Source organism: Triticum urartu, chromosome 7, assembly GCF_003073215.2.
Source record: "Triticum urartu cultivar G1812 chromosome 7, Tu2.1, whole genome shotgun sequence".
NCBI classification, from domain to species: domain Eukaryota; kingdom Viridiplantae; phylum Streptophyta; class Magnoliopsida; order Poales; family Poaceae; genus Triticum; species Triticum urartu.
In genome coordinates, this window is record NC_053028.1 from 683,099,778 (window position 1) to 683,114,421 (window position 14,644).

Sequence of the window (14,644 nt, forward strand, 5' to 3'; positions counted from 1 at the left end):
GAGATAGCGTTTCTCCTGGCAGATAGAACCGCCACGAGAACGATTGCCGGGGATTAGTTGCCCCGGCAGATAAACTTCTACGGCAGTTTCTCTGCCCTGGCCCTTATATTTGCCGGCAGTTTGTTTTCTCCCGGCAGATTGGTCAAGGCACATGAAACTACAATTGCCGACAGTTTAGCTGCCTGCACATGCATGGTTTCCCGGCAGTTATGATGCCAGCACTTCGATTTCACTAGCAAACTATTGTAGGCATCCCTGATGTAATATCCATTCATTATGTTAAGAAATCAGGACACCTCACACACTTTATACATACACTTCAAAGTAACATATAGGCCTCATCGGAAACCTTAAACTTCATTCCATAAATATAAGAACATATATAAGCAGATTGTGCCACAAAAGGAGTACATAAATGTTTCTAGATAGATGTGCCACACAACCAAAATGAAGTAGTTCCACAAAGGGAGACGTGTATATGTTTCTAAATGTGTCATGCAACCAAAATGGCCATATAGTGGACTATGTGCCAAAACGGCCACCAAAATGAGCTGAACTTCCCAATGTCTCCAGGTTCAACAAACAAGGCGCATTATATTATCACTCCACCAACTTAATAGTAGATCTTGCAAACCTTCAGCAGCTTGTAGATCATCCAAATCTCCATCAAGTAGTGCATCTTTGGGAAACTTGCAACAGACCGGAAACTCAAAGTGGAGCTCTCATAGCACAATAAACCTGTTGTAAGTTGTAACATACATGAACATGCAACTAGTACTGGACAATAAAAAATGCAATTTTTACATCACATAAGGACAAGTGTTCTAATGCCTTCTTTGTTTGCCTTGCTATTGGGCGTTGGTTGTAGCAGCACACGCTGTGAAATTAATCAGTACATGGAGTTTGAATGAAGGCTGATGTTGTACACAGATCGTTCATTGGAGATGAAAAGGATTTGAATCAGGCTAACGTACACAGCTCATTCCATTCCAGTTATAGTAACAAAACAGTAAAAAGTTATAATTTGATATTCTTGTCGTTCCAAACTTGTTTATAGTAACCTAAAGGTTTAGGTTATGACATACCCTGAAGACAAGCACCCAACTTGTTAGGCATACAAATAAGCCACCAACAATAAATGCCATTTCATCCAAATAATGTGCTTGTAACAGGATAAAATGTTTGCCACGGTCACCTTTCGCAAAACTGCTACTCGACTAAAATGGTTGCAGAGACCTCTATCTTGATTTGATGCGCCTTAGATGGTTCCCTCTCCCTCTGGATGATATGGCTGCAGAAGAAAGCAAAGTGAAAAGGATTGGTTCATTCTGTAAAATTGTGACAAGGACACCTTCAAGTTTACACTCACATTTTCTTCACTAATCTCCGGTAGAACTGGAGTTCAAGTTTGTCCAACACAAGGTAGAGACCGCATTTTAGTAACCCTACAAGAGAAATAAGCAATCAGTGTCCATGCAAAACAATCAGTGTCCCTGTACAAAAATGTAGGACACAATCAGTGACAGGAGAGGGCCGAATCTTTTTTAGCACACAAATATGTGAATGAGGTATAAAAAATATGTTTAGTTGTGGAATCAGACCCATTTTGTTGCAACATTTTTGTATTTTATTTGTATTTAGTAAACGATGGACAAATTGATACCTAATACATTCAGAAATAATTCAAGTCAGTAACATTAACAAAAAAAGGGCAGCCCGGTGCATGTTGCTCCCACTTGCGTAGGGTCCGACCACTTTGAGTTCAAATGAGTTGATAATAAAATAAGGAGGGATCCATGTGACAGAACTGTAGTTAGGCATATCCTAAGAATATATTGGAAGAATAATTGCACAAACACAGCTAGGAGCTTTGCATTGAGAAATCATGTAGCTACTCGATCTCATAAATGCTCCTCTTAAAATTATACTTGATTTCGCCCATGTCCTTAAGTACACTGAATGTCTTATATTCATCAGAAACAATTATGTATTACTATGGCATCGGGAATGGAAGTAGGAAGAGCGACAAACACAGGAAGAGAAATCAGTTCAAAACATTCAAAAATGGATGCTAAGCTAAAGTCGACCGGCAAGAGCAACATACTGAAAACTGCAGTAACTAAGATCATATAATAACTTGAGATAAAGTTTCTCACTCATATTAACAATCTGCATGAGATTACTTTATTACATAAGTTGACTTAGAGATATCTTGTACTGTTACTAGTGCAAAATATTGTTTTGACAAAGTCCATGTAGTTAAAAGCATATAGAAATCTAAATATTATGATGTGCATAGTGGAACACAAAATTCTACCATTTTGGTGAAAACAGATTTAACCGGCAATATGTTGATTTTTATCAATGTACAGAATCCATTGCTATTGGACATTTTGGTGTAACTCAAATGCTCCATTAAGCTTGCATAGATTTGGTTCACAAAACTTTTAAAGTGTGAGTAAAAATCTATGAAAGAAGGACTATAAACACTATTGGACATGATATTGAGAAATCTGGGAAGTTGCTACAACTCTACCATCAAATATATAGGAAATATTAAAAGTCTAGGCCTCATACACTTTGCTTAATGTTGGAAGGCATAATGATTTGATATGACATGCAGATACTCATAGTCTTAGCCTTTATTTCTGAGAAATAAAATAAGAGATGCATACCACCCCTACAGAACACATAAAACTGCTTCGCCAGTCTTAGAGCAATGTGAAGCAGAAACAATCAATTAACTGATACTTGAAATGAACAAAGTGTATTATCTACAATACTTGTAATCTTCAGTACACCATCAAAACAAACCTATTTATTGTTTGCTAACCAGGAGCGGAGCTTTGTTGGGGCCAAACAGGGCCATGTGCACCCAGGTTCTTGGCACTTTTAATTTTACCTATGCACCAAAGCACAGCCCACTAAGAATACGGTCGATCCATGTAGCTGGCATGAGCATGTAGCAGCACGCTATTTCTCATGGCTGCAGCAGGCAGTGGCACACTAGGCCTAGCACCAGCCGCTCACCGGCATCCCACGCAGATCTGGCATCGAACAACCAGGGGCCGGCCGAAACGCACGCCCCACAAACTCCACTCCCCTGTCACCTCCGACTCACCATAAGGGAAACCACTCCATCTAATTTCCCTGCAACTACGATTCAGCAAGAGATAACAGGTAATCTAATTTCTTTTCCCAAATTCTGAGTTCAACGAAGGAGTTAGATACAGATTATCCATATGCTTATTCTGTCCATCATACTGTCCTGGATAGATAGCCTGGTTCCACTCAATTGAGGACATGAATTAGATGCAAATAGTACTGCACTGTACATCTAATTTTCCTGTAATCGCTTCATTAGATAGATAGCCTGAGTGTTCACCCAATTGTTATGAACATTTTAAATATCAGAACATATATTTTGCAGCCATAAGCATTTATAAGCAAGCTCACTCACAATTTATGAATTGATATATACATATATGCTCACTCCATCTTGTAATCATGTATTATATACTAATGCCTATGACTCAGAATCTCAAACAAAAAACCTGTGCACCGTTTGCCTGGCCCGCCCAATATTTTCTTTGAAGCCCCGCAACTTTTGCTAACCTTCAAGTTTTACCAATTTCAGGCTTGGATGATCCTTGATGACCAACGTTGTTTTGAGGAACCCTTCCCAGATTAACTAATAGACTATATACATAGATTTTAGAGATACACACCAATTTCTGCAGTGATCTAGGAAATATCACCTGTCAAATTCTCGCGGTTGGAGCAAGAAATAGAGGAGTCAGCGCTATCCAGGGAAACGCAGAGCTGCTCGTGAGGAGGATTGATGCTCCCCTGCCTGGGGTAGAGGACGTAGATGAGGGGTCCCCGCTTGGTTCTTCGATGAAGCTTGTGGAGAGGAGGCATGGTCGGGGAGGAAGCTCCCGAGATGGGTGGTGGTGAGGGAAGACATTCGGCGGAGGAGGGTGGTCACCGCTTGCGGTCTAGAGTGGCGGCTCGGTGGCGCCGCTCTGGAGTGGTTGGGGAGGGGGGACAGCGGCAGCATTCTGGGTGGAGGGCGGCCGCCGGCTTGGATCTGGAGTGGTTGGCGACTGCGGTCAATTCGGTGCTTGGAGCCGCCGCTCTGGAGTGGTTGGGGGCGACGGCAACAGTGCTCCAGGTGGAGGGCGTTCGGCGGCGGCGAGATGGTTATGGCAGGTGGCACGGTGGGGGCTGACGGCGGCGGTGGTCTGGTTGGGGGTGGCGGCGGCTGTGTCTGGTGGACGACACGAAGGATTTGGGGGCGGCGGCGCTATCTGATGGCGGGCCGGCGCGTCGGCGTCTTTTTTGGACCAAAGTTTTGGCCACTCTCGCGCTTTCCCCTCATCGCGCGCGCTTAGTAGGCCCGATATTCCGGTCTAGCGTCAAAGTCGATTCCCGGCAGATTATGGGCCATGGTGTGGTTGTCTCGGCAGCAGATGGGCCCTGAAGTGTACCGGAAGTGCATGTGTCGTCATTGTTCAAGTTCTCCCGGCAGTTTCTCTGCCCCAAGATGTTTGTAACGGCAGAAACAAATATCCCGGTAGTTGTTTTGCCCTTGATCGAGTATTTCTCCCGGCAGTTAATTGCCCCCAATCAAGTGTTGTGGTGTAGTTTTGTTTTGCAGTTATTTTGATTTAGTTTGCATAAAGCATGGGACTGGGCATCCTGGTGACCAGCCATTTTCTCGTGAGTGAGGAGCGAAGTCCACTCCTCTTGAGAATAACCCGCCTAGCATGGAAGATACAGGCAGCCCTAGTTGATACATGAGCTATTCGAGCATACAAAACAAAATGATTATTTGAAGGTTTAGAGTTTGGCACATAGAAATTTAGTTGGAACGGCAGGTAGATACCGCATATAGGAAGGTATAGTGGACTCATCTGGAATAACTTTGGGGTTTAAGGGGTTGGATGCACAAGCAGTATTCCCGCTTAGTACAGGTAAAGGCTAGCAAAAGACTGGGAAGCGACCAACTAGAGAGCGACAACAGCCATGTACGTGCATTAAAATTAATAAACATTGGATGCAAGCATGAGTAGGATATAATCCACCATGAACATAAATATCGTGAAGGCTATGTTGATTTGTTTCAACTACATGCGTGAACATGTGCCAAGTCAAGCCACTTAAATCATTCAAAGGAGGATACCATCCCATCATACCACATCATAACCATCTCAATAGCATGTTGGCACGCAAGGTAAACCATTATAACTCATAGCTAATCAAGCATGGCACAAGCAACTATGATCTCTAATTGTCATTGCAAACATGTTTATTCATAACAAGCTGAATCAAGAATGATGAATTCATCATATTTACAAAAACAAAAGAGGTCGAGTTCATACCAGCTTTTCTCATCTCAGTCAGTCCATCATATATCATCATAATTGCCTTTCACTTGCACGGCCGAACGATGTGAATAATAATAAGAGTGCACGTGCATTGGACTAAGCTGGAATCTGCGAGCATTCAATAAACAGGAGAAGACAAAGCAATATGGGCTCTTGGTTAAATCAACAATAAAGCATATAAGAGCCACTTCAACAATTTAATCATGGTCTTCTCCTACTGACCCCAAAGAAAGAAAAGAAATAAAACTATTTACACGGGAAAGCTCCCAACAAGCAAAAGAAGAACGAGAAATATTTTTGAGTTTTATTTTTAATTACTACTACAAGCATGGAAAGTAAATTAATTAAAAGCTACAACTATTTTTTTGTTTTTCTTAAGGTTTATTAAGCACACAAGAAGAAAGCATAAAAAAGGAAAATAAACTAGCATGGATGATACAATGAAAAAGTATGAGCACCGACATATAGCAAAGATTGTGTGTGAACATAATGTAATGTCGGTGGGAAATACGTACTCCCCCAAGCTTAGGCTTTTGGTCTAAGTTGGTCTATGGCCACGGCTGGCCTGGCTGATATCCGTAGTAGAAGTTGGGGTTGTACTGTGATGCAGCGGTTATCGCCTCCTGAGCTGCAGTGTGGCGACGAGCGGCCTCCGCCCTCCTCTCGTACTCATCTGCCTCCTCTCTAGTAATAGAATATCCTCCTCTTTCCTGATAATCAAAGAAAGCAGGAGCAGGGAGAGTAATACGGACATCACGGCGTCTGTCAAAGATTAGTCGGTACTGGAGAGGTGATTCGTTCCTCTTGACAAAATGGTGGTGAACCATAGCATTAAAATCTAGATAGGCAGGAGGTAATTCAATATCATCTTCGCGTACATCTATACCAGGAAAATTAGCTACGCGAGTTGCATAAATTCCACCAAAGAAATCTCCATTAAGTCTATTAAGATGCAGCCTACGTGCAACAATGGCTTCCAGATTATATGATTTGTCTCCTAACACAGCACTCCTAAGAATACTGAGGTCAGGGACACACACGTGACATGCCTCATCTTTACCATTTATGCATCTACTATGAAGAGAGCAAAATAATGTATAGCAGGAAAGTGGATGCTCCCTATGGTAGCTTGTGTAATATCTCTAGATTCTCCCACAGTTATATTAGTAAGAAAATCTCTAAATTCACATTTGCGAGGATCCCTTATACTACCCCATTGTGGAAGTTTTCATGCAGTGGTAAAATCCTCTAAGTCCATGGTATAAGATTTATCACAAAGATCAAACAGGACAGTTGGAGAATTATGTGAAGTGGAAAATTCAAACCTCCTCACAAAGGAACTAGTGAGGTTATGATACTGACTACACTTCTCTTCCTCGAAGCTAACAAGATCAGCATTACGCAAATATGCGTTGAATTCTTCTTTTATTCCCGCTCGATCCATAAAATTTTCAGAAGGCCACTCACAAGGACGCACTGGAGCGTCTCTTGGTGGCTCTTCGTCAGCATCACGCATTGCAAGCCTGGGTCCTTGCTTCTTTGAAGAACCACCTTGGAACATCTTCCTAAGAGCAAGTCTAGTAGAGCCCTCAAACCCCTAAAAATAACCGCTTTTTTACAGTTTTCACCGAAAAAACGCCGTAGACTAGAACCTCTAAACCCTTAAACCCGTAAAAAAAATTGGAGCTCCAACCCTCAAACCAGTTTGCAACCTGTAGAAGTAGGGGTTGAGAGGAAAATCTCCCCCAACCCGCACTCCTCCTCCTCTCTCGCGTGGGAGGAAACTTCCTCCTCCTCCCGGCCTCCTCCTCCCGCCGCCTCCCGTCGCCTCCTGCCGCGCCGGCCATGGAGGGCCCCCCCGCCGCCGCGCCCCCGCCCGCCGCGCCCGCCCCGCCCGTCCCGCCCGCCTCGCCCGCCCCCGCCCACCCGAATGTGGCCGACGTGGTGGCGGCGACCCACGTCAGGGCCAAGCGGCGGCGGGCGGGCCTCGCACCTCCTCCTGCCGCCTCCCCAGCTCCCGCCCCGGCCACCATCGCCGCCCCGGCGCCCGCCCTCGCCGCCTCCCCGACTCCCGCCCCGGCCACCAAGAAGAGCCGGCCAAAGGCGGCCTCTCATGGCCCGCGAGGGGCGGCCTCCAAGGTCGCCAGCTCGTCCCCGGCCGTGAACAAGCCGTGGAAGAAGCCCGCGGCCCCGCCCGCCGCCATCGCCGAACCTCCTCCCGCCGCGCACGAGGTGTTCGAGGAAATGGCAACCCCATCCTCGTTCATGGACCTCCTCCAAAATGCGGAGGTGGACCTCGGAGCTCTGCCTCTAGACCCCTTTAGGTTTGGTCATGACTTGGAGGAAAAGGAGGAAGATGAGGAGGATGAAGGGGATGACGAGGAGGAGGTGGCCGAGATAGGGGAGGAGGCATTCACCGCCGCTTCCCGCCCACACGCGCGGTCGACAAACTACACCGAGGCGGAAGATATCCTCTTGGTTCGTGCTTGGGCAGCTGTGGGAATGGATGCAACCACCGGCACCAATCAAACTGGTAAACGGTATTGGCAAAGGATCGAGGACACCTATTGTAGGATCAAGCCGAAGAATAGTGGGTTCATCTCTCGCACTTACCGGTCATTTCAAGGCCGGTGGCAGTTGATCAAGCCCGCTTGTGCTCGTTGGAGTGCGGCCATGGACCAAGTGAGGGATGCACCACCTAGTGGAACCGTGGAGAGTGACTATGTGAGTACATATTTCTTCACTATTTTGATTATGTGTGTGCACTATGCTATTGGTGGGTTCTTATGTGATTTATGTGTGGTTGATAGGAGACAATTGCCGGCATGAGGTACAAGGAGATGGACGCTTCCAAGGGCAAGCCATTCCCATTTAAGCATGCTTGGACAATTCTTCAAACCTTTGACAAGTGTAAGTTGAGGGATCAAGAGACCGCACCCAAGAAGTCGGCAATGCTTAGGATGGATGATAGTGAAGATGAGGAGGAGAGGAACTTGGGCAAGCCCGAGGGAACCTAGAAGGGCAAGCTAAGGGTGAAGATGGAAGATGAGGCGTCAAGCCTAAGGGAGAAGATGGACCACATGATGAAGGCAAGAGAGGAATTGACAACGAAGACATTGGAGACGAAGCTTCTTATCACCGAGAAGAAGAAAGAGGTCAAGCTTGCACAAGTTGAAGCAAAGCGTGAAGAAGCAAAGCGCAAGGCCGAGTTGGAGGAGAGGATGATCAAGCTCAAAGAGGCAAAGGTATGGAAAGAACTCATGGTGGAAGAGAAAGAGCACATGATGATGTCCAAGAAGGACATGGATCAAGACCAATTGCAATGGTGGAAGGACTACAAGGACGACATCGCGGAGAGGAAGAGGATGTGCCATGTTGCGTCCTCTACTTTTCGAGGTGACACTCCGATGAGTAGTTGTGGTGATGGCGGTGTGTACGACTCCACCGGTGCCCATGGAGATGCTTGATGGAGCCCGCATGTGGTCTAGGAGATGGCGCCGAGGTGCAACTTTTTTGGTGATGGTGCCGATGAGAGGAGGAAGATGATGATTTTGTGATGTAAACTATTAAACCATGCATCAATGATTGTCATTTGGTAGTTTGTTTGGAAGTTGATTGTGTTCTTGTTGTCATAAATTGTGAGATGTCAAATGACAGATTTAAAGGTTGGGGTCGAGGCAAAGACTAGAACCCTCAAATTCAATCCTTAAAGCAGTTTAAGGGTTGGGTTTGAGGGTTCTAGTATTTTCCCCTATTTTTCAACCCTTAAAAGTGTCAAAAAGTGGCACTTCTCAACCCTTAAAACTGCTTTAAGGATTTGAGGGTTTGAGGGTTCTACTAGTAATGCTCTAAGCATTTTTCTTCCTTTGAAAAATTCTATTTTTTTTAGTAAATTCAAAATAAAAGTAAACCAAACTCAATAATATTGATAGCAACCACTCCTACAAGTGCCTAGAGCCTATATCATGCATCAAAACTACTTTTGACCATATAAATTTGACATGCAAGCTCAAGAACAGGGTCACCTAAGCAGCAAAAATTTGCAATGAATAAAGCACTAGAACAAAAACTAATTGGACCAATGGAGGAGTCACATACCAAGGAACAATCTCCCCAAGCAGTTTTGTGAGAGGTGCTTTGAGCAAGGAGATCGAAAATTACAGCAAAGAGGGCTGGAACTCATGCTTGAGTTGGTTTTTCGTGTTTGTGGGAGGAAGAAGAAGAGGATGGGTGCAGGAATAAGTGGAGGAGGGCCACCGTGGGCCCACAAGGCAGGGGCGCGCGCCCAGGGGGGTAGGGCGCGCCCTCCACCCTCGTGACCAGGTGGCAGCTCCCCCCGCGGTAATTTTTACACCATAAATCCTCAAATATTCCCAAAAGATCATATTAAATTGGCATGTCATTCTGAGGACTTTTATTTTCGGGACATTTTTATATTGCACGGATAAATCAGGAAACAGAAAAAAAAATACTATTTTTACTTTATTTCAACTAAATAACAGAAAGTATAAAGAGGGTACAGAAGGTTGTGCTTCTAGTTTCACTCATGCTCATCAAAAGGAATCCACTAACAAGGTTGATCAAGTCTTGTTAACAAACTCATTCCGATTAACATGAAACCGGAGAAATTTCGAATAACACTAGGTTACCTCAACGGGGATATGCACATCCCCAATAATAAGTATATCATATTTCTTCTTGACAGTAGGAAGAGGAAATTCAAAACCTCCAAATATAATCGATGGAATTTTTCCGATAGAATTTATACTGTGAACTTGAGGTTGTTTCCTCGGAAAGTGTACCATATGCTCATTACCATTAACATGAAAAGTGACATTGCCTTTGTTGCAATCAATAACAGCCCCTGCAGTACTAAGAAAAGGTCTTCCAAGAATAATAGACATACTATCGGCCTCGGGAATATCAAGAATAACAAAGTCCGTTAAAATAGTAACGTTTGCAACCACAACAGGCACATCCTCACAAATTCCGACAGGTATAGTAGTTGATTTATCAGCCATTTGCAAAGATATTTCAGTAGGTGTCAACTTATTCAAGTCAAGTCTACGATATAAAGAGAGAGGCATAACACTAACACCAGCTCCAAGATCACATAAAGCAGTTTTAACATAGTTTCTTTTAATGGAGCATGGTATAGTAGGCACTCCGGGATCTCCAAGTTTAATTGGTATTCCACCTTTAAAAGTATAATTAGCAAGCATGGTGGAAATTTCAGCTTCTGGTATCTTTCTTTTATTTGTAACAATATCTTTCATGTACTTAGCATAAGGATTCATTTTGAGCATATCAGTCAATCGCATACGCAAAAAGATAGGTCTAATCATTTCAGCAAAGCGCTCAAAATCCTCATCATCCTTTTTCTTGGATGGTTTGGGAGGAAAAGGCATGGGTTTATGAACCCAAGGCTCTCTTTCTTTACCATGTTTTCTAGCAACATAAACTTTCTTATCATAACGTTGATTCTTTGATTGTGGGTTATCAAGATCAACAGCATGTTCAATTTCTACATCATTATCATTACTAGGTTGAGCATCATTATGAACATCATCATTACAGGTTCATGTTCATTGCCAGATTGTGTTTCAGCATCAGACATAGAGATATCATTTGGATTATCAGGTGGTTCAGCAATAGGTTCACTAGAAGTTTGCATAGTTCTATCATTTTAATTTTTCTTCCTTTTAGAAGAACTAGGTGCATCAATATTATTTCTCTGAGAATCTTGCTCAATTCTCTTAGGGTGGCCTTCAGGATACAAAGGTTCCTGAGTCATTCTACCAGTTCTAGTAGCCACTTTAACAACATAATCATTTTTCTTACTATTCATCTCATTGAGCAATTCCTTTTGAGCTTTAAGTACTTGTTCTACTTGAGTGGTAACCATAGAAGCATGTTTGCTAACAAGTTTAAGTTCACCTCTAATATTAGCCATATAATCACCCAAATATTTAATCATATCAGCATCTTGTTTTAATTGTCTACCAAAATAAGCATTGAAGTTTTCTTGCTTAAACATAAAATTATCAAACTCATCCAAGCATTGACTAGCAATTTTAGCAGGAGGGATTTCAGCTTTATCATATCTATAGAGAGAATTTACCTTTACTACCTGTGTCGGGTTATCGAGGTCTGGAGGTTCTTCAATAAATAAAGGATTAAATCATACGTTTCTTCAATAAGCGGTAAATTAAGACCATGTATTTCTTCAATAGGAGGTAGATTCTTAACATCTTCAGCTTTAATACCTTTTTCTTTCGTAGATTTCTTTGCCTCTTGCATATCTTCCAGACTGAGAAATAGAACACCTCTCTTCTTCGGAGTTGGTTTAGGAATAGGATCATTAATAGGAGCAGGAGCTGGCTCAGGAGGTGCCCAATTATTTTCATTTGTCAACATATTATTCAATAATATTTCAGCTTCATCTGGTGTTCTTTCCCTGAAAAGAGAACCAACACAACTATCCAGGTAATCTCTGGAAGCATCGGTTAGTCCATTGTAAAAGATATCAAGTATTTCATTTTTCTTAAGAGGATGATCAGGCAAAGCATTAAGTAACTTGAGAAGCCTCCCCCAAGCTTATGGGAGACTCTCTTCTTTAATTTGCACAAAGTTGTATATTTCCTTTAAAGCATCTTGTTTCTTATGAGCAGGGAAATATTTAGTAGAGAAGTAGTAAATCATATCCTGGGGACTACGCACACAACCAGGATCAAGAGAATTAAACCATATCTTAGCATCACCCTTTAATGAGAACGGAAATATTTTAAGGATATAAAAGTAGCGAGAACTCTCATCATTAGTGAACAGGGTGGCTATATCATTTAATTTAGTAAGATGTGCCACAACAGTTTCAGATTCATAGCCATGAAAAGGATCAAATTCAACTAAAGTAATTATATCAGGATCAACAGAGAATTCATAATCCTTATCAGTAACACAGATATGTGAAGTAGCAAAAGCATGGTCAGGTTTCATCCTAGCATTTAGAGATTGCTTATTCCATTTAGCTAATAACCTTTTGAGTCCATATCTATATTTGCAAGATAAAATAGCTAAAGAAGCTTCATGATCAAATAAATAACCCTCAGGAATAACAAGTGATTCTTCATCATCACTTTCATCATCATAATCAGATTCAATTTTTCAATCTCTCTAGCCCTAGCAAGTCGTTCCTCAAGAAAATCACTAAGTGGCATAGTAGTATCAGGCATAGAGGTAGTTTCATCATAAATATCATGTATAGCATCATCAATAACATGCGACATATCAGAACGAATAGCAGAAGCAGGTTTAGGTGTCGCAAGCTTACTCATAACAGAAGGTGAATCAAGTACAGAGCTAGACGACAGTTCCTTACCTCCCCTCATAGTTGAGGGATAAATTGTTGTCTTAGCGTCTTTCAAGTTCTTCATAGTGCCCAGCAGATATAAATCCCAAGTGACTCAAAGAATATAGCTATGCTCCCCGGCAACGGCGCCAGAAATTAGTCTTGATAACCCACAAGTATAGGGGATCGCAACAGCTTTCGAGGGTGGAGTATTCAACCCAAATTTATTGATTCGACACAAGGTGAGCCAAAGAATATTCTCAAGTACTAGCAGCTGAGTTTTCAATTCAACCACACCTGGAAACTTAGTATCTACAGCAAAGTGTTTAGTAGCAAAGTAATATGATAGTGATGGTAACGGTAACGAAAGAGTAATGAAAGCAAAGTAATGTTTTTGGTATTTTGTAGTGATTGTAACAATAGCAACGGGAAAGTAAATAAGCGTAAACCAGTATATGGAAAGCTCGTAGGCATCGGATCAGTAATGGATAATTATGCCGGATGCGGTTCATCATGTAATAGTCATAACATAGGGTGACACAGAACTAGCTCCAATTCATCAATGTAATGTAGGCATGTATTCCGAATATAGTCATACATGCTTATGGAAAAGAACTTGCATGCCATCTTTTGTCCTACCCTCCCGTGGCAGCGGGGTCCTAATGGAAACTAAGGGATATTAAGGCCTCCTTTTAATAGAGAACCGGAACAAAGCATTAGCACATAGTGAATACATGAACTCCTCAAACTACGGTCATCACCGGTAAGTATCCCGATTATTGTCACTTCGGGGTTAACGGATCATTACACATAATAGGTGACTATAGACTTGCAAGATAGGATCAAGAACACTCACATATTGATGAAAACATAATAGGTTCACATCTGAAATCATGGCACTCGGGCCCTAGTGAGAAGCATTAAGCATAGCAAAGTCATAGCAACATCAATCTCAGAACATAGTGGATACTATGGATCAAACCCTAACAAAACTAACTCGATTACATGATAAATCTCATCCAACCCATCACCGTCCAGCAAGCCTACGATGGAATTACTCACACACGGCGGTGAGCATCATGAAATTAGTGATGGAGGATGGTTGATGATGATGACAGCGACGAATCCCCCTCTCCGGAGCCCCGAACGGACTCCAGATCAGCCCTCCCGAGAGGTTTTAGGGCTTGGCGGCGGCTCCGTATCGTAAAACGCGATGAATTCTTCTCTCCTATTTTTTTCTCCCCGAAAGCAAATATATAGAGTTGGAGTTGGAGTCGGGAGGTCTCCAGGAGGCCCACGAGGTAGGGGGCGCGCCCTAGGGGGGGGGGGGTGCCCCCCACCTGAAGGAAATATGCCCTAGAGGCAATAATAAAGTTATTATTTATTTCCTTATATCATGCTAAATGTTTAGTATTCATGCTAGAATTGTATTAACTGGAAACATAGTACATGTGTGAATACATAGAGAAACAGAGTGTCACTAGTATGCCTCTACTTGACTAGCTCGTTGATCAAAGATGGTTATGTTTCCTAACCTTAGACATGAGTTGTCATTTGATTAACGAGATCACATCATTAGGAGAATGATGTGATTGACTTGACCCATTCCGTTAGCATAGCACTTGATCGTTTAGTTTGTTGTTATTGCTTTCTTCATGACTTATACATGTTCCTATGACTATGAGATTATGCAACTCCCCTTTACCAGAGGAACACTTTGTGTGCTACAAAACATCATAACGTAACTAGGTGATTATAAAGGTGCTCTACAGGTGTCTCCGAAGGTACTTGTTGGGTTGGCGTATTTCGAGATTAGGATTTGTCACTCCGATTGTCAGAGAGGTATCTCTGGGTCCTCTCAGTAATGCACATCACTATTGGTTATTTACCGGAGACATGTCTCGGT

General features: G+C 42.7%; 1 long non-coding RNA gene across 1 annotated transcript; it reads right to left on the reverse strand.

Annotated features, from left to right (window-relative positions):
- Nucleotides 1-837: 837 nt before the first annotated feature.
- LOC125523533 lies at nucleotides 838-3,775 on the reverse strand. Its single transcript, XR_007290284.1, has 3 exons — nucleotides 3,759-3,775; nucleotides 1,370-1,445; nucleotides 838-1,291 (listed from the first exon to the last, which is right to left on the reverse strand). It is a non-coding gene; the product is annotated as an uncharacterized LOC125523533 (long non-coding RNA).
- Nucleotides 3,776-14,644: the final 10,869 nt, after the last annotated feature.